A 21,254-nucleotide genomic window follows, 5' to 3' on the forward strand; every position below is an offset into this window, starting at 1 on the left:
ACATGCAAATCCTTGCTGCACCTCCAGCTGGGAACGTATCCCAGATTCGGTGTGCTTTGCCAGCTCTTTCTCACAGCCGCCTTGCTGGTAGCTGCCATCCCTGGAAAGCGAAAATGTTCAATAGGGCTCGGAAGCCAACACAGAGACTTGGCGGAACCTGGCCCTCCTTCCCTAATGCTGGCTGACTGAGTGCATCTGCATCTTGGCCTGCCTGATCTACAAGGAATGGGCCGGAAATCAAGGCTTGGCAGGCACGGTGCAATTATTAGCCGGGGTGACTCTTCAGCTCTGAATTGCACAAGCCAAAGAGCTTTCTCATCTCAAAGAGCTTTCTCATGCTCAGGTATATACATAGCCTGTCTGGGAACACATCTAAAGCTGCAGCTGGGCTGAAGCGGATTCTTCCATTCTGTGGGGAGCTGTTAAAGCCTGGGTTTGAATTCTGTAAACTTATGCTGTCATTGCAGAATTCAGTTTTTCTTGGTGCAGAATTTGAACTGTGGAGCATGTAGGACAGCAGGCTTAGTCTTGCCCAAAAGAAGGGGGAAGGCAACCCTAGGAACAGTAGGCTGGTGACCAAGGGGCAATTGGGAGGACATCTGAGGACTGAACATAAGAACAGCCCCACTGAATCAGGCCATAGGCCCATCTAGTCATAAGAACATAAGAACAGTCCCACTGGATCAGGCCATAGGCCCATCTAGTCCAGCTTCCTGTATCTCACAGCGGCCCAACAAATGCCCCAGGGAGCACACCAGATAACAAGAGACCTGCATCCTGGTGCCCTCCCTTGCATCTGGCCTTCTGACATAGCCCATTTCTAAAATCAGGAGGTTGCGCATACACATCATGGCTTGTACCCCGTAATGGATTTTTCCTCCAGATACTTGTCCAATCCCGTTTTAAAGGCGTCCAGGCCAGTCGCCATCACCACATCCTGTGGCAAAGAGTTCCACAGACCAACCACACGCTGAGTAAAGAAATATTTTCTTTTGTCTGTTCTAACTCTCCCAACACTCAATTTTAGTGGATGTCCAGCTTCTTGTATCTCATAGGGCAGAAACCTAACCCCTTATGTCAGTGCTTTCCAGTACTGACATAAGGGCAATGCAGCTCTGAGGTAAGGGAACAAACATTCCCTTACTTTGAGGAGGCCTCCGTGAGTGATACCCAACTGCAGGATGCAGCACATGTCCCATTGGCACCGCTATGCCAGTGCTGGAAAGCACTGACATAAGGGGTTAGGATTGCACCCATAGTGGCCCACCAAATGCCCAAGGGAGCACACCAAATAAAGCACACCAGACCAGGGAGCACACCAGACTGGTGCAGATAGGCAGGACTATAGCAAGAAGGGGGAGTGGGCCAGGAAGCTCACTGCTGTTTTGTCAGATACTCCAAAGAAAAGATTGTTCATTCTTCTCCAGCCTTTGGTTGTGAATTCAGGAATAGCATTTAGCCATGCAAAATGACTAGCAGAGGGCAGAAAGTTGGGATTGTGATTGTGAGGAGCTCCAGAAGGATCTCTCCAGACTGGCAGAATGGGCAGCAAAATGGCAGATGCACTTCAATGTCAGTAAGTGTAAAGTCATGCACATTGGGGCAAAAAATCAAAACTTCACATATAGGCTGATGGATTCCGAGCTGTCTGTGACAGATCAGGAGAGAGATCTTGGGGTGGTGGTGGACACGTCGATGAAAGTGTCGACCCAATGTGCGGCGGCAGTGAAGAAGGCCAATTCTACGCTTGGGATCATTAGGAAAAATATTGAGAACAAAACGGCTAATATTATAATGCCGTTGTACAGATCGATGGTAAGGCCACACCTGGAGTATTGTGTCCAGTTCTGGTCGCCACATCTCAAAAAGGATATAGTGGAAATGGAAAAGGTGCAAAAAAGGGCAACTAAGATGACTGCTGGGCTGGGGCACCTTCCTTATGAGGAATGGCTACAGCGTTTGGGCCTCTTCAGCCTAGAAAAGAGGCGCCTGAGGGGGGACATGATTGAGACATACAAAATTATGGAGGGGATGGACAGAGTGGATAGGGAGATGCTCTTTACACTCTCACATAACACCAGAACCAGGGGACATCCACTAAAATTGAGTGTTAGGAGAACAGACGAAAGAAAATATTTCTTTACTCAGCGTGTGGTTGGTCTGTGGAACTCCTTGCCACAGGATGTGGTGATGGCATCTGGTGTGGACGCCTTTAAAAGGGGATTGGACAGGTTTCTGGAGGAAAAGTCCATTACAGGGTACAAGCCGTGATGTGTATGCGCAACCTCCTGGTTTTAGAAATGGGCTATGTCAGAATGCCAGATGCAAGGGAGGGCACCAGGATGAGGTCTCTTGTTATCTGGTGTGCTCCCTGGGCATTTGGTGGGCCACTGTGGGATACAGGAAGCTGGACTAGATGGGCCCGTGGCCTGATCCAGTGGGGCTGTTCTTATGTTCTTAAACTACAATTCCCAGGAAGCCTTGCAGGTCTCGTTATCTGGTGTGCTCCCTGGGGCATTTGGTGGGCCGCTGTGAGATACAGGAAGCTGGACTAGATGGGCCTATGGCCTGAGCCAGTGGGGCTGTTCTTATGTTCTTAACTACAATTCCCAGAAAGCCTTGCAGGTCTCTTGTTATCTGGTGTGCTCCCTGGGGCATTTGGTAGGCCGCTGTGAGATACAGGAAGCTGGACTAGATGGGCCTATGGCCTGATCCAGCGGGGCTGTTCTTATGTTCTTAACTACAATTCCCAGGAAGCCTTGCAGGTCTCTTGTTATCTGGTGTGCTCCCTGGGGCATTTGGTGGGCCGCTGTGGGATACAGGAAGCTGGACTAGATGGGCTGATGGCATGATCCAGTGGGGCTGTTCTTATGTTCTTATGGGATGGAAGGGGGGGGGGTTGCTGCAGATTGCTGCACTTGCAACCATGATATATCAATCTACCTGCTGTTTCTGTAAGTAGAGCAGCTCTCTAAGGGGTCGGAGATCATCTCCTTGATTCACGCAAGTGGGAGGTTGCCTGAGCTGGAGAAAGGTTCTGCCTCCATATATGATCAGGTTGGCCCTCTTTGTAATCAATTTACAATTGTACATCACAGATCTCCCCCTCCAAACACACACACACACACACAGCTGTTGTCGACACAGCCAGCTCACACTTTGCAAGGCAAAGCAGCCCAGATTCATTGAAGCGAGACTCTCACCAGGCAGGATGGAGTCATTAAATTGTGTGAAAATGGGGTTGCATCTCTAAGGAGTTGAGGGTAATTGATGGCTTGCGCCAAAAGCGATGGGAAACTTTGTCCTAGCCATGGCTGCTTCCGAAGAGCAGGTGGAGTGGAGAGTTCTTGGACTGCCTCTGACTATTTAGTATTGTGAAGGGGGGGACACCTGGGCAAGGTTGAAGGATGATTTGAGATTGTAATTGCAATTCTTATGCCAGAGGAACTCTGGAAATGTAATTACCAAGGCAGGAGCACAGATGTGGATTGTGGATGCTTCCAAAATTCTCCTGTGAATTTCTCCCCAGATTTTGGACTTCCAAACTAACTGGTGAAATTTAAATACACAATGGAAAGTTAGGAATTAGGAATTTATTAGGAGTTAGGAATTTATCATTGTTTGGCTTTTAAAAATTATTTTGGAATACTTTAAACGACTGCGGTTTTTCTGTAGCATTTTGTTCTATGTGTTTGTTCAAGCCTTGCACCCCACCTCCTTTAATTACCAGTGTGTGCATTGGTACCACAGCAGAAAGGTAATCATGATGACATCACACACGTGTGATTGTTTCAGGGTTGACTTTGTGCAGGTTTCCCAAAGCACATGTGCACTTGTGTACATTGATCAAACCAGGGAACAAAGAAAATGTGACATGATTATGCACACAGTTGTGTCAAAATTCTTTTTAAAAAAATGCTTTATCAATGCACAGGGGGGTGGGTGCATTCATTGGCAAAACACCCTCCAGAAAGAATCTTGGTGTAATGGTACATCTGATCCCGTCATGATGGAATGTTTTGTCAATGCATACAGATCTATTAGTGATGTGCAAGGGGAACGAGATGCAAATGAAAAGAATGTTCAGGCAAACGGTGAATGGTGTCATTTCACAATTAATTTGAGGAATTATCTTAGCGAAAGGGGAATTCAGGAGAACTGGAGTGCAGAGCAGACAGGAAAGGGAAGGAAGAGAGAACACTCTCTTATCTTGCTGCAGAATCCCTGACATTAAATATCACAGGAGAGCATACTACTGAGAAGAAGAAAAAACACCTGGTGCCACATCTAGCCTGTCACAGAGAAGTGACCAATATCACAGGCCAACACACATTTTGCTTCCTTAAACTTTACACCAATTCCTGGGTATCTTTGGGGTGCCGATTCCAAAAATAGCATCCGTTTTGCCCTATCACATCTAGTTTTGGAGACACGGCATAGTCTCTTTAGTGAATGGTTCAAGCAGCTTCCTCATGAGGAAGCCATGGTGTAGGCTTCCTCATGAGGAAGCTGCTTGAACCATTCACTAATGAGGCTATATTATATCTCCCAAACTTGACGTGATAGGGCAAAACGGATGCCATTTTTGGAATCGGCACCCCAAATTCATAACAAACCACCATAAAGTTTGGGGAAAACTTTTCCGACCCTCAATTTTGTAGGCCTATATATTTTGAGACAGCTCGTAGATTTCAGGCATTGAGTCCTCCTCTCCTTCTAAGGTGAGAACAAATTTATGGCTCACAGGCAACAAGCACTGCAAACAGTAGGAACAGATACAGAGAATTGGTGCTAGAGGTGCAAATAGATCTGAAGGGAGGGTGGGGATTGGTGTAATAGCTGCAGATGTCACAAAGGCATTGATGTCTCCTTAAATCAGGGGAAAGCAATGACACTCTCCTGTTCCTAAAGAGGGAGCAGCATTGAGGGGGGCCTGTTTCCCAACTGAAAGGCCACACATTCCCCCAACATTGTATACTAACTTTACCCGCTCTTTCAGCTTTCCAAACCACCCACACCGGTGAAGCAATGCAGGATGAGAAAGTAGACAGACGTGGAGTGGTTCAAATATGTTGTCATTATTACTGAAGATTACCAGCCTCGACTCCACAAACAGCAAATTTATTCATTGTGAATTGTGAATTGAAAGCCAAGCAAACTGAGTGCAATCAATTAGATCCCTATTCAAGTTCCCACACAGATGTGAAATTCAAGTGTATTTATCTATAAGGAGAAACGAAACGTGACTTGGGTTTGTAAAACTCAAGCGCATTGTCGGTTAGGTTGGATCAGGTTCTCCAGATTGAAATCAGCACCTGCCATTATGTTCTTCCCCACCTCCACTTATCTATGGGGAGTCTCCAAGCCTAGAAACCGCCTCCTTAGACTTCCATCTGCTAAAATCAAGAACTGTGTTCCGAGAACAGCAGAAGGTCTTCAGAAATTGTCAGGACCTATTTTGTTAGGAGTTGCAGGTACCTAATGATGTACAGATCCATCTTTGGGAGTCTTGGAACATATTTGCTCTCAGCATTTGCATAGGGAGATAGAAAGTGTACTCTTTGGAAATTGCTCAAGGAAAGTCCAGAGAAAATTAAAAACTCATGAAAAGGGAAGGGGGGCGAATGTTGTCAGCACTTTGATTTATCAAGCTTGGCCGTAGCTGGCACTATTCAAAGCCAACCATCTAATGCAGGGAGAAGAGTATCAACACAGCATAGCAGTTGGTTGCACTGTTGTGAGACAGATGGAGGAGTTCATTTGTGACCTGTTCCAGAAGTTGATCCTGGTTGTTGCCAATCTGTTCTTCAGAGGATAGGGTGACCATGGCTAGCACATGTCGGAAATTTGGAATTATTTGCACAAAATGGTGAGGTTGACCTGAGCAGCCATTGGGTGTGGGTCTCTCAAACCCAACCTGAGTTTGAACTGCAAGCGCATTCAACCACAACATGCTGAGTCACTCACAAGATCTCATGAGTGTACCTGCATTGACTCCAAAATGGTCACTTTGTCTCAGATTTTGGGCAAGTTCAGAGACCCAGAGGAAAAAAAAAATATTTCTTTACCCAGCGCGTAAGTAGTCTGTGTGATATCAATATGCCCAGCTCACAATATGGAAATATCCCAAGATGCCCAGTTCACCCATAAGGCTCTTCTCTGACCAAAAAAGCTATCCCTCTCAGAGAACCAGTTAACTGTGGTATGGGCCTCCAAGGGTGAACAGAAAGGTCATAGATAAGGGCAATCAACAAATGAGGATAAAAAGGTTAGGGTAAAAGGGATGAGTCCGAGTGCCAGACCCCCTCTAACGGATATCTCTGTAAACAAACTGCCGATGTGTATTGAATTGTCATCCTCAGGTCAACATCCTGTACTGATAACATGCCAAATGTTGTTTGTGTGTCTACCTGTATGTTATTTTCCCCTGGATATTTTTTCTCTCTTTGTGTCCTCTTGTCCCCCTCCCCTATCTAAAAAGACCGTATAAAACCTGCATCATTGTAATCCTTTGGGGTCCTCCACGTGTGTGTGGAGGTCCCGTTTGCAAACGAGTAAACGTTAGAAGTCCTTTGAATTCTCCTGTCATCTGTTGATTGCCTCTCCAAAAATCCAAAGAACCGTGTGTGTGTTCATGCGGGGTCCTGTGGAACTCCTTGCCACAGGATGTAGTGATGGTGTCTGGAAAAGATGCCTTTAAAAGGGGACTGGGCAGATTTATAGAAGAAAACCGTGACAGTTACAAACCGTGATGGGTACATGCAACTTCCTGGTTTTAACTCGGAGTGCCAGGTACAAGAGAATGACAACAGGATGCAGGTGTCTTATTGTCTTGTGTACTTCTGGAGGCATTTGGTGGGCCACTGTGAGATATAGGAAGCTGGACTAAATGGTCCTTTGGTCTGATCCAGCAGGGCTCTTCTGATGTTCTTATGATCCACTGCAAGCTTTAGCGACAACTGGGCATTGTGGTACCAACAAGGGATGCAGAAGCATTCCTTAACTCAGAGTTTCTCAAAGTGCACTCCTAGGAGCTCTGGAACCCTAGGGTCACCACAAGCACACCATCAGCGACTGCCACCTGTTCAGTGCTGCACGAATCCATGCGTGTACTGGCGCTCTGGGGCTCCTTGAGATTTGGCACACATGTCGGCAAGACCCTGTTTAGTGGTGTAAGGGGCTCCAGAAATGGAAACACTTGAGAACCGCGGCTTTAACTCGTATCAAAAGCGCTTGGGGGATTTGTGCAGAGTGCAAGCAAGTGTGCATCAATCAACAAGGCTTTGCAAGAAGTTGTCGTACTGATTGATTGCAAATCACTTCTGCTGTGACAACCCCAGCCCCAGTGGAGCTGGGGGGGGGGTGATGGAGATGGCTCAGGGCAAGCCCAACCCTCCTGTCCGTTCAAAGTTAACCAGGAGCTGAACCCCTGAAGCTCTCTTAATTAATTAGTTCCTCCATCTCTAGTTCCAGCACGTTCAGGCCAAGGACCCAAGGCAGGAGGTTGGTTGGCAACCTTCAGTCTCGAAAGACTATGGTATAAGCCTACAACACCCGGTATTCCCAGGAGGTCTCCCATCCAAGTACTAACCAGGTCTGACCCTGCTTAGCTTCCGAGATCAGACAAGATCAGGAGATAGTGTTCAGTATAGGGCAGGGGTGCTCACACTTTTTTGGCTCGAGAGCTACTTTGAAACCCAGCAAGGCCCAGAGATCTACCAGAGTTTTTTTACAATGTTCGCGCCATCATAACATATAACATTTATGTGTACAATGTATGTTGGTGTACCTTGCATAACCGCATGAGCCAATATTGCACAACACAACATAATTTGTAAAATTACCTCATACCTGACTTTGCAAAGCTCTTTTCGGTTCCCAGCGGCACCAGCGCAAGGGCAAGCAGGGACAGGCTGCTGATTTTAATTCAGCAGAAGCCCCTGATACAATATTGCACAACACAACATTTTTTGTAATTACTTGAGTTTACTTTGATGACTTGCACTGAAGTGAATCAGCCAAGGATGCATAGCCCGGACAGTAGCTGCTGACAGCCAGCTTCAAGCACACTTCCAAATGTTCATCAGTCATGGTGGAACGGTACTTGGACTTAAAGATCTTCATGTAGGAAAAGGCTGACTCACATAAATAAGTGGAGCCCTTCCTGCCTCAGGTGCTCTTATATCCCTGAGGGCCCTATTGCCTTCAAGTGGCTGCAGCTGTGCAGCACACTCTGCTGGATGCCCAGGCCTTACCCTTAAAGGGGCCACTGCTGACACCACAGCCTACCTCCTCACCAGATCTTCCTTGATTCCAATACAAGTGGGGAGGGGGAGCAGATCTCTATACAGACCAGTGCAAAAAGAAGGGAAAGGTGTGTGGGAGGGAATATCTTTATATAGACATCACAGCAAGACCAGTGCAAAACCCCTTGCACACAGAACCAACAGATGAAAGTGGGGGGGGGGGGCAGATCGCCATACATACCAGTGCAAAAACAGGGGAAAGGTAAGTCATCCCCAGGAGAGTCAACGGGGCTCACTCCCAGGGATGCGTGGACAGGAGAGAAGCCTGCCAGCGGCTCCTCTCCAGCTCTACTCACAAGTCACCCCAGCAGAGTCAATGGGGCTCACTCCCAGGGCTGCTTCACTCCCAGGGAGCTCACTCCCAGGAATGCGTGGACAGGAGAGAAGCCTGCGATCCACTCATTTTGCCTGGCAATCAACTGGTAGATCGCGATCGACTTATTGAGCACCCCTGGTTTGGAGAGACAGGGCTCCGCGATCTACTCATTTTGCCTCGCGATCTACCGGTAGATCGCGATCCACCTATTGAGCACCCCTGGTATAGGGAGATAGTTGGCAACCTTCAGTCTCGAAAGACTATGGTATAAGCCGACAGCACCCGGTATTCCCAGGCGGTCTCCCATCCAAGTACTAACCAGGCCTGACCCTGCTTAGCTTCCGAGATCAGACGAGATTGGGCATGTGCAGGGTAACACAGACTGAGCAAGCAGGTGGGGCAGAAGCAGGACAAGGCAAGACATGGCAAGTCGCCCCTGCACCTTTTTCCAATGACATGTTCCTCAGCATGGGCACCTAGTTTGGAGATTAGGGTTTCATAGGATCAAGTGGTACTGGTGTAGCTCTCTACCACTCGGGAGTACAAAAATGTTTAGTACCCGCCAGACCCTTCCCCAATATTTTTCACACCCCCGTATCTTAGAGGGAGCACTGGATGCCTGCTGAAGCCCTGGGTACCATGCTTGTGAGGGTGTCTTAGAGGCCTCCAAAAGGCACTCCCCCCTGCATGCCCTTAGCTATGTCACTGTGGGTCTGTAAATAACAATAATCAATGGCCACAAACGAGGATTCCAGAAGCAGAACCCGCACTCTTTGCCATTCGTTCCATTTATTCCATTTCACAATTCATGGAAATGGGTTCAAATGGGACCCTGAAATCCGTGCATCCTGAAAATATATGCTTTATAAATTCAGCTGAAACCAATGGGGCTTGCTTTTGAGTAAAGAAGCAGCCTACAAGTGTCAGAAACCTGTTCATTTGGGTAATGCAATTCTTGCTCCTTGACACCTGGGTTCCAAGCATCAATAAGGGGGCTCTCTCTCTCTCTCTCTCTCTCTCTCTCTCTCTCTCTCTCTCTCTCTCCATGGAGGGAAATGAGGACTCAGCAACTCTTCAGAGAGAGAGCATTTTCCCTACAAGCTCTTAAGAAGTCACTTCTGGGATTCAGAATCCATTCCCTGTTTTCGCTGGTTGCAACAGCTACATGCCCAAGCTCTCCCCCCCCCCCCCGCCCCAGATTCTGCTGACTCAGGGGATGGCCCACTGGGGGTGTCGCACAATGTTGGAACAAGATGAGCAATGCCACAGAGAGCGATTAGCAGCTGGGGAAGAGAGGGGGGCTGGTGGGAAGGGGGAGAAAGGAGAAATCTGTGCCCAAGCAAAACACCTGCTCCGCGCGCCGGCTGAGAGTGATGGGTTTATCTCTCCAGGACAGAGACGGTGTTGCCGTGATGATAGGGTGCCTGTCTGGTGGGGGGAATGGGAAGATGGAGAGACTGTATCAGGCAGGTTGTCAGTCAGTCGGAGAACGCGGCCTTCCTAGTCCCTCGGCAGCACAAACACCAAGCCGCGTGCTTGCAGAACAGCAGGTGGGGGCGTTTTACACCGGCTGGGCAAAGATAAGGGAGGCAGAGAGAAACTGAGCAGGAAAAAGCAAGAGTCTGGGGGAGGTGAAAACCTCTCTCCCCTTCAATCCTCAATTAGCAGTTGTACAAAACTGCAGGGGCATGAACCCTGTGGTTCCCCCCTACTCAACTTATTCCCCTCCTTCCATGTGTTATCTGTCGGTGCCCAGATAAAGAAAACTGTGCGTATGGGGGTGTCACCCACCTTGCACCCAAATCCCGATACCTGACACCTTGGATGAGAGGCGCAACTGTCTGATTGCCCAGGTGTCCCTGTATCCCTCCCCTTCCTTGGCCACTTTGCTCTCTCCTGTTAGCCCTAGGCCCGGACAACGCAAATGCATCCACCTGGCAGGACATCACCTGGCAGGACAAAGTTCCAAACAACACAGTCCTGGAACGTGCTGGAATCCCTAGCATGCATGCACTGCTGAAACAGAGAAGCCTGCATTGGCTCAGTCATGTCGTGAGAATGGATGATGGCCGGATCCCAAAGGATCTCCTCTATGGAGAACTCGTGCAAGGAAAGCGCCCTACAGGTAGACCACAGCTGCGACACAAGGACATCTGCAAGAGGGATCTGAAGGCCTTAGGAGTGGACCTCAACAGGTGGGAAACCCTGGCCTTTGAGCGGCCCGCTTGGAGGCAGGCTGTGCAGCACGGCCTTTCCCAGTTTGAAGAGACACTTGGCCAACAGTCTGAGGCAAAGAGGCAAAGAAGGAAGGCCCATAGCCAGGGAGACAGACCAGGGACAGACTGCACTTGCTCCCAGTGTGGAAGGGATTGTCACTCCCGGATTGGCCTTTCCAGCCACACTAGACGCTGTTCCAGAACCACCATTCAGAGTGCAATACCAGAGTCTTTCGAGACTGAAGGTTGCCAACAATGATGTTAGCCCTAGGCCAGTGTGACTAAGTGGGGCAATCAAGGCTCTCCCACTGACCTGGACACCTTTCTATGTGCGAAGCCCCCAGACTACACTGAATGAGCTCAGGATCCAACCCATCAGAGTGAGTCCCAGCCACAAAAGCTCCTTTGAAGGTTCTTCCCCAGACCTCCTGGCATCCCTTGTTCCTGAGACTTACCTGAGCTGCACCTAAGATGCACTCTCTCTCCACCGCAGTCCTTCTCTATTGGTTCTATCTAGTGAGACTCGAATATGAGTTGCAAGGCTGCAGCTGTGTAGTGGTGGGTGGGGCAGAGGTGTAACTAGGGGGCAGAGGTGTAACTAGAAGCCCCGGTTCCTGGAAGAGTGATGTCATTTCCGGGTTATCCCTGGAGGAAGCGGATAGGCAGCTTCTCATTCCTTCTCTCACATTCCCTTTGGGGGTGCCTCCACAGAAGAAGGAATGGGGGCACAAAGTTGCCAGCACCTCCTCCTTTGGGGAGAACCCAGAAGTGATGGCCTTGCACCCCCCTCCCTTGGCATAGCATCTGGGGCTCTGCCCTAGTTATGCCTCTGGGTGGGGGATTTTGGTAACCTCTTATTATTTGATGTTTGTGTGTCAGTCTTCCCTTGAGGTGAGGCAGTGTTGCCTAATGGTTGGAGAGGTGCCACAGCTCCTGCTGTGCATGTAGATGGTCTCAGGTTCAAACCCCAGCATGCTTTCTAGCTAAAGATGCAGCTAGCAAGGGATGAGAGAAAGGTGTGCCTGAACTCAGACTGACCGATGTTCATCTACAGACGTTTGTCCTCCCAACAGCCCTGCGAGGTAGGTGGCGATGGGAGTTGGTGACTGGGTGGCTCAGTGGGTCACGCAGTCGGCTACGTATCTGTGCAGGGATCTGAACCTTCATCTCCCCATTCCAAGTCGGAGATATCCCATTCCACAGCAGAAGACCTCTTCCACACAGAGCTGCAAGGCCGGAGAAAATGCCTTTTCTGCACCAGGTTCCCCTAAGCAAACTCTGGTCTGCAGGGTGACCTGGGACAGGCACCAACATTTCCTGCGGCTGAGAGAATCCCCTGCGAGGTGGGAGGCCGCGAGGGGCATTCCATTAGGTTGAGAGTGGCATGAACACAAGAGGCTCTGACAAAGGATTCCCTGGCACTCAGCAAGACAATGATCTTCCTTTTTGTATTGAGCATGTAACATTACAGAGCCTGTCAGCTCCCATCTCCAGTGACGACTTGGATAAATCTCTCTGTTTTCCTTTCCATCTTCCTGGCATTGTTTCATCCGCCAGCAGCCAAAGATGAAAAATGAAGGGACGCCGCCGACTTTGTGGGACAGAAACCCACCTGCGTAATGGACTGGAAAAGCCTTGACAGCGCCTGGGTAGTGCCATTCTCTGGCAATTAGTTGGCAGCCGGGAGGGGGAGGCATCTCGGGTGGAGACGGGAGGGAGCGATAGTGACTTCTGCTTCATGCTCCATGGCAGAGAGGCTGATTGGCAGCTGGCCCGCAAGGGGGGGGACAGGTGATCTCCATGTTGCAGGCGTCCCCACTGCTTTCTCGTGTGGTGGGTGTGCCTGCCATTGCTCATTCGCAACCCCCACCTTTCTCCTGAGGAGTTTGGAACTTGAGCAGAGGTGTAACGAGGGTGGAAACTGAGGGGCGCCTGCCCCAGACACTACACCGGGGGGGGAGCATAACCACCAGTGCCTCTTCTGGGGAGAACCCAGAAGTGACTGCCTTGTTCTGCTTATGGTTCTCCCAAAGGAGAGGGAGCTCACTGTGGAAGCTTTGTACCCCATTCCTTCACCTGTGGAAGTTCCCCCTTGAAAGGGATGTCCCTTCAGCCTCCACAGGAGAAGATACGGGAGGCACAAAGCCACCAGCGCCTCTTCTTCTGGGGAAGAACCTAGAAGTGACATCACAATGTCTTGTGACATCATTGCCCTGGGTACCAGGGCTTCTACTTATGCTTCTGAACATGAGACTCAGTGTCAAGAAGCAACAACTTGTGCCGTTGCATCGCAATGTGCACCTGAGCTGTATGGACCTCTGAACCTATTTTCCCCTCAGCAGCCAAGCTCTTGATTTTTATTTATTGCACCACCACTATCGCGGGTGAGCCACAACTAATTCCCATACCCCTTTCGCATGCCAGCTCTGCAAAAGGTCTCCTTGCATCCTCAGGAGTCAGGGCGCATTGGTTTCGGAACATGGTAACTGACCTGGCCATGCGCCGTGTTTGTGAGTCCATTCAGAGGAGGTCATGCAGATGAGGAGCAGAGAGACCTCAGGCTTCAGGGTATATCTGGCTTCAGGGTTTTGTGGGCCAACGGGAACCGCACAGGTCTGCCCTTCGATTTGCTTACCAGCCCCCTCCCACACCTGCAGTGGGCACTTCAAACATGAGAAGCACATGCCAAGGAGCGGTTCCAAACCTGGATGGCCCAAGCTCCAAAGTCCTTACTTTCTGTACACATGGGGGACATGATTGAGACATACAAAATTATGCAGGGGATGGAGAGAGTGGATAGGGAGATGCTCTTTATACTCTCACAAAACACCAGAACCAGGGGACATCCACTCAAATTGAGTGTTGGGAGAGTTAGAACAGACAAAAGAAAATATTTCTTTACTCAGCGTGTGGTCGGTCTGTGGAACTCTTTGCCACAGGATGTGGTGATGGCGACTGGCCTTTAAAAGGGGATTGGACAAGTTTCTGGAGGAAAAATCCATTACAGGTTATAAGCCATGATGTACACGTACAAATCCTCCTGATTTTAGAAATGGGTTATGTCAGAATGCCAGATGCAAGGGAGGGCACCAGGATGCAGGTCTCTTGTTATCTGGTGCGCTCCCTGGGGCATTTGGTGGGCCGCTGTGAGATACAGGAAGCTGGACTAGATGGGCCTGTGGTCTGATCCAGTGGGGCTGTTCTTATGTTCTTAGACTTTGAGTGAGCCTGGCTTCCTCTGCAGGCCCAAGTGGGCCTCAATCTGCCACTGGAGCCTGTGTCTAAAGTAGTCCATCGCCACAGCTGGTTTCCTTTTATGTGTACTTCATTTTAACCTGTTCCCCTGCCTTTGTAGGGCTGTGTATTCCAGAGGTGATGGTGATTTTTTGGGACTGCCTTGACAAATCCTGGACAACATGGCATTCCCTGGTGGTTTTCTAGTCATCATCACCATTTTTTAATTTTGGGGTTTTTTTTTTGTTGCATTGTAAATGAACCAGGACTTGGTAACAGAGCTTTCCCTAACGGCCACTGTGTGTTATTTACACTGTGGCAGAATGATTGACGGTGTACAGAAGCAGGAACCGGAGGACAGGTGCTCAAAGAAAAGACTTGGAAATGAAAGACAAAAATAATTAAATGAGTTTTCCCTAGGCAACATTCTCCCCCCCCCCACTCTCCCCCCCCCAACCCGGCCACACACACACGCTCTTATTTTCTGAGCAGTGCCGGCACGGAAAACATTTGAAAGGTTCTCGAGTGGAGATGGGCACAATGAACCTTGAAACTTGGCAACAGGCTATGGCTAAGTAACTCACACAATGTATGCCGTGTCAAAATATGCATGCAGCCTGCCACTTCTAATCAGGGGCGCCCATGTTCAAGTGAATGATGTGTACTGGAGCTTTAAAGGGAAGAAGGAAAAAAAAGAATTATAAAACCCCAGCTTGTAAATAACTTTTTAACATTCTTCCTTCAGTTAACCAGCCTGAGGATCTTGCAAAGAATATGTACAAATAGAAACCCAGTCCTATTCAACTTTCCAGCGCTGATGCAGCCATGCCAGCAAGGTGCGCACTGCTTTCTGTGGTGGGGGGGGGCAGTTACAGAGGCCTCCTCAAGGTAAGGGAATGTTTGTTCCCTTACCTTGGGGCTGCATTGCATTGGTGCTGGAAAGTTGGATAGGAATGGCAAGGCTGGTAGTTAGGAGCTGCAGGGCCCAACTGGAAGCATTTCTTTGCCAGGTCCCAGGTTCACAGCCAAGGTCTGTAGAATGGTCTAGATGTACGTAAAATGTATGATGGACTTGAAATCTCTGTGGTAGAATGGAAGGCAATCAAAATGTGCACTTAAAAATGCCTGTGAGATAATGGACCAAACAGATCTAGGCACATTTTACTATAAAATGGCATACAAGACTAGATTACCCTAGTGTGGGAGGCATGAGGCCCAAGTGGGAGAAATAGGTACAATTGGTTTAAAGCCAGTCTTGAGGATTGGGCCCTAATCCTGCCCCCCCCCCCCACATGCAGCCTAGTTAACATGGGCCACAAGCCATGATGTGTATGTGCATACTGCTGATTTTAGAAATGGGCTACATCAGAATGCCAGATGCAAGGGAGGGCACCAGGATGCAGGTCTCTTGTTATCTGGTGTGCTCCCTGGGGCATTTGGTGGGCTGCTGTGAGATATAGGAAGCTGGACTAGATGGGCCTATGGCCTGATCCAGCGGGGCTGTTCTTATGTTCTTAACTACAATTCCCAGGAGGCCTTGCAGGTCTCTTGTTATCTGGTGTGCTCCCTGGGGCATTTGGTGGGCCGCTGTGAGATACAGGAAGCTGGACTAGATGGGGCTATGTCCTGATCCAGTGGGGCTGTTCTTATGTTCTTAAACTACAATTCCCAGGAGGTCTTGCAGGTCATCTTGTTATCTGGCTGCTCCCTGGGGCATTTGGTGGGCTGCTGTGAGATATAGGAAGCTGGACTAGATGGGCCTATGTCCTGATCCAGCGGAGCTGTTCTTATGTAGTTGCAATTTTCATACATTTTATAGAAATGCCTCCACTTCCAGGAAGGGTAGAGAGGGTGGGTGCAAAGCACAAACCACAAAGTCACAAGGGTCTCGTCAGTCTGCAAAGGAAGGGTAGAAGAAAGCATGTGAGAGGGGGTAAAACCTTCGCTACACCTGCCAAAGGTAATTGCCTGAACATGGTTGCCCAAGAACCACCCCTGTTGTGGTAGCTTCCATTCAGTGGTTTATGAGAAGGGACAGCAGGTGTTGCCTTATCTATGAACTTGGACTCTGGAAAAGCAAATACAGCCACTCCCTGGGTCTCTGGGCTTGGATCTTTCCTGCAGGAGAATTCAGCAGGCTGCTTAACAATATGGAAGAGTGACTTGGAGAGCTCAGCTTTCTCCCACTGTTTCCAGAGCATCCCCTGAGACTGGATGCAATAAGTCAGGACTCAATGTCACTATTCATGATGCTCTTCCTGCCTTCAAGGCAGAGCTTGAAGTCACCGAGTCACAGCCTGAGGGTTGTGTGGGTTACTCCAGATTCTCCAGTTGTGGCCACAGTCATTCCCATGCACCAGATGCTCTCATGCAGTCTACCTGGGGCTGCCCTCGAAGACTGTTGGGAAACTTTCATTGCTCCAGAATGCAGCAGCAAGACTTGTTTGAGGTTAGAAGGATAGCCCATAATTGGCTGGTCTTTGGAGGCTCTTAAAGGGCTAGTGCCCCAGTGGCTCCTAAAAGCCAGAACCAACACTGGTCCTGAACCACCTTGCGCCTACCTTACAGAGAAAAAAAGAGCAACATCAATGTGATTATATGTAAGTACTAATAAATAAAATCTACATGAAGAAGAGGTAGAAAGCAGCATCACACAAACCAAGCAAAGGAAGATTTGCTCCTCTGCCTCTCCACACATTAACACTGGCAATACATTATCACTTGACTGCCCCCTCGCTGATGGACAATACTGCTCTTTAGAGCATACTTCTCCTGGTGACAGGTCCGTCATCCGTTCCCCCTTCTCTGCCATACAAGCCAAACATTGTGATCCAAAATATCGTGTGGTACAGTCTTCCCGGGACGATGCCATTTCAGGCTGCAGGTAGGGGATGACGTGTCTGAATATGGGGGGGGGGGGGGACACCCCTCTTTCCATTAATTCTCTGGAAGTCCTGGAATTGAGGCTTCCCCTGTATCCAATTGGACACTCATCATCTTCTCAATCAGAGACTTCATTTCTGCGATGCTAATTGAAAGGCTCGATCAGATTAGCAGATTGTGTTTGGAGTGAGGCATATTTATTAAACCCTGCTCACGGGTTCATTCCAAGTTCACTGTGCTGGGAGGGATTTATGCTTTCTTTGTATTAGAGCTCAGTGGACATAGATTTAAAAATAAACTTTGAAAAGTGATTCATAAATTGATTTTAGTGGCTGTCTGTGGGTCCCCCATCCTCCACCTTATTAAGCAGAGAAAGCCTGTCTTCTCACAAGTTGGCGTTTTCATTAATTTGGTCCTTGGTGTGTTCCGGAGGTGAGATGGAAATTAGGTTTTAAGAGCGTAAAGGGAGTAAAAAAAAATAAAATGAAAGACTCCACTTCCAATGTATTTAGGAGGCACCACTGGCTGACACTGTTTTCAGCGCTGGCAAGGTAGCTGAAGAATTATCTTGATACCTAAGTTACGTAATTGTTATTGATGACCCCACTCTTCCTCGTGGAGCTCAGGGTGCCATACTCATCTTGCCTTCATTTCATCTCACAACTATCTTGTGAGGTATGTTTGACCAAGAGAATGTGACTAGCCCAAGGTCACCCATTGAGCTTCATGGCTGAAAGGGAATTTGAACTCTTCCCACTCATAGTCTGACACTCTATAATAATAATAATAATAATAATAATAATAATAATAATAATAATAATAATACAGGTATTTATATACTGCTTTTCTTGGTCTTTATTCTAGACTTTATTCAGGGTGGTTTACATAGGCAGGCTTATTTAAATCCCCGTAGGGATTTTTACAAATGAAAGAAGGTTCTTTCTTTCAAGAACCACAACATTCAGGTGTTTCTATCTGATCTGGTTTCACATTCTGGCCTCCATCCTCCCACGCTCAGAACACAAGAACAGCCCCACTGGATCAGGCCATAGGCCCATCTAGTCCAGCTTCCTGTATCTCACAGCGGCCCACCAAATGCCCCAGGGAGCACACCAGATAACAAGAGACCTGCATCCTGGTGCCCTCCCTTGCATCTGGCATTCTGACATAACCCATTTCTAAAATCAGGAGGTTGCGCATACACATCATGGCTTGTACCCCGTAATGGATTTTTCCTCCAGAAACTTGTCCAATCCCCTTTTAAAGGCGTCCAGGCCAGATGCCGTCACCACATCCCGTGGCAAGGAGTTCCACAGACCGACCACACGCTGAGTAAAGGAATATTTTCTCTTGTCTGTTCTAACTCTCCCAACACTCAATTTGAGTGGATGTCCCCTGGTTCTGGTGTTATGTGAGAGTGTAAAGAGCATCTCCCTATCCACTCTGTCCATCCCCTGCATAATTTTGTATGTCTCAATCATGTCCCCCCTCAGGCGTCTCTTTTCTAGGCTGAAGAGGCCCAAACGCCGTAGCCTTTCCTCATAAGGAAGGTGCCCCAGCCCAGTAACAATCTTAGTCGCTCTCTTTTGCACCTTTTCCATTTCCACAATGTCTTTTTTGAGATGTGGTGACCAGAAGTGGACACAATACTCCAGGTGTGGCCTTACCATAGATTTGTACAACGGCATTATAATACTAGCCGTTTTGTTCTCAATACCTTTCCTAATGATCCCAAGCGTAGAATTGGCCTTCTTTACTGCCACCGCACACTGAGTCAACACTTTCATCGATGTGTCCACCACCACCCCAAGATCTCTCTCCTGATCTGTCACAGACAGCTCAGAACCCATCAGCCTATATCTAAAGTTTTGATTTTTTGCCCCAATGTACATGACTTTACAGTTACTGACATTGAAGCGCATCTGCCATTTTGCTGCCCATTCTGCCAGTCTGGAGAGATCCTTCTGGAGCTCCTCACAATCACTTCTGGTCTTCACCACTCGGAAAAGTTTGGTGTCGTCTGCAAACTTTGCAACCTCACTGCTCACCCCTGTCTCCAGGTCATTTATGAAGAAGTTGAAAAGCACCGGTCCCAGGACAGATGGGAGAGCTGATGGAATAGTTCAGCTTCAGCTTGTCAGCTGCTTCAAGGTCGCACGGTGCCAGTGGCCTCAAACTGGCGACCTTGTGGATGTTATCTTCAGGCAAATGGAGGCTCTACCCTCTAGACCAGACCTCCTGCCCAACCCACATTTAACCCACCTCCTCTAACCCACATTTTTCTTCTCTATAGTCTTCTCTGCAGTCTTCACCTCTTGTCATGTCACTTCCTGCTTCCAAGAAACTCTTCTGTTTTTCGGGCAACTGTCCATGTAACAAATTGTCCTTCTTCTTCCATTGGCTGTCTGTTACTACAGACAGTTGCCCTAGAAACAAAGCTGCAGAACCCAGAAGAATTTTTTCAGTGATTTGCAAACCCTGTGCTCCAAACTCCCAAGGCACAACCTGCAGATCTTTCCTGGCACACCGGTTGAAAATGTCTGCTCTAACCACTACATCATGCCAAGCAGAGTCAACTACAAGATGCCCTAACCTTGGCTCTCCCGTGGCAAGAAGCAGGCTGATGGCAGGCCCAAGAAATTCAGCAGGTAGCAGTTCAGCTTGAGTGATACCACCCAAATCTGGCCAAAGGAGGGAGCTACAGGAAAGCCAACTGAGCTAGGAAGGATGTTACCTCTGAAACCAATAGACCAGGGCAGGGTAAGTGGCATTTTCTACCCCCTATAAATGCATTCAGGTCAGTTTCCTTCAGTGGTATCAACTCCTCCTGCTATGTTCTCTGCAAACAGGAAAATGAGTGTGCAAACAAAAGAGCTTTATTTGAACTGTGTAAAGGGTTTGATTTGGGAATGGCAACATTCATGGGTGAAGATCAAAAGTATATAAATGTGCACAGCCACAATTACTCAATAACCGTATATTTACAAAAGCCTTTCTGTTTTCTTACATGCGTATCCTGTCTTTGTTTCACGTTGGAACTTGGCAGCATGCATGTGCTTCCTAGCCAGCCACCAACTCAACGCTGAACTGGTTTCGCTACAGCGACGGGGCTCGGGAATGAATCTGTAAGAGGACGCACCTATGATGCTATGCGCCACGTAGAAAATGCGCACCCAAGAAAATGTCTTCAAAGCCTCACTAAAATGTCAGCACTGTGGCGATGATGGGGAAGACACAATGCACATCCGGCGGGGATGTGATTTTATGCATCTGCGTAGAAAGAAAGAAATGTCTAAGATAATAGGCTGTAATCTTCTCTCACCTACCATTTTTCTTTTTGGTTTTTGTCTGTTAAAAGGTCACCTTTAGCAGTATTTATATGGAATTGGTAGGAAACCGCATTGCGGCTGCATCGGTGCTGGAAAGTTGGAGGAGATCGGGCCCCAAGTTTTCCAATCCAGCCACAAGCAAGACAGTGAAAAGTTCCTGAGTTTTACCACAGGTTCCGAGTCCCTGGACTTTTCACAGAACTGCTTGATGGGCAAAAGCCTCCTCCCAGAATTGCTCTCAGATCTCTGCAGTGCAGCCTGGAGGTGTGTGGTATAAAAAATGACCCTTGCCACTCCTCTTTGCTCAGCATGGACTGGGAGCAGTGTTCCGAGGGACATTGATCCAGGAGAAGCCGATAGGAACTGCCACGGAGGAAAGCAGAATAGGAAAGGAGAGGTGGGGATTGGATCTGAGCACCTCCAGGCTGCAGAGCACCAGGTCAATAGCAATTACAAGCAGGGAGGACAGAGGTTGACTCCGTCAGCACTTTTGCAGGTGCAATTAGTTTCTCTAACCATCTCCTGGAGGGTTGGAGGAGCCTGTCACTCTTGCAAGTAGAAAAAGAGCACACTGAGGAACAAGCTGCTCCGGCATAGGGCCTTGAATACCTGGAGCATGACTGAGATCAATCGGGCCTCTCGGAAGCAGAGTTCTCAGCTGGCCATAACAGGGCAAGGCTTCATTTTATGCTGGAAAGTTCTTGGTATTTTTCCATTCATTCCATCCCCCTGAACTGCAGGAGGGTGGGGATGAGTGAGGAGGCAGAAGAGGCTAGTGGGTAGCGAGTCACCATAGCGTAGAGCATATGGTTTCCATGCAGGTTTGAATTCCTGGCATCTTCAAGGTGCTGGTTTTGACCTTTAAAACCCTATACTGCTCTGGGCCAGGGTATCTCAGAGATCGCCTACTTCCGTACAATCCGGCTCATCCTCTTAGGTCATCAGAGAAGGCCTTTTTACAAGTGCTGCC

The 21,254-nt window shown here is 48.5% G+C and overlaps 1 pseudogene; it reads right to left on the reverse strand.

The window, feature by feature from the left end:
• Positions 1-8,892: 8,892 nt before the first annotated feature.
• On the reverse strand, positions 8,893-9,008 carry LOC136662835 (5S ribosomal RNA; annotated as a pseudogene).
• Between the last annotated feature and the right edge of the window lie 12,246 nt (positions 9,009-21,254).

Source organism: Tiliqua scincoides, chromosome 11 (genome assembly GCF_035046505.1).
Source record: "Tiliqua scincoides isolate rTilSci1 chromosome 11, rTilSci1.hap2, whole genome shotgun sequence".
Taxonomy (NCBI): Eukaryota; Metazoa; Chordata; class Lepidosauria; order Squamata; family Scincidae; genus Tiliqua; species Tiliqua scincoides.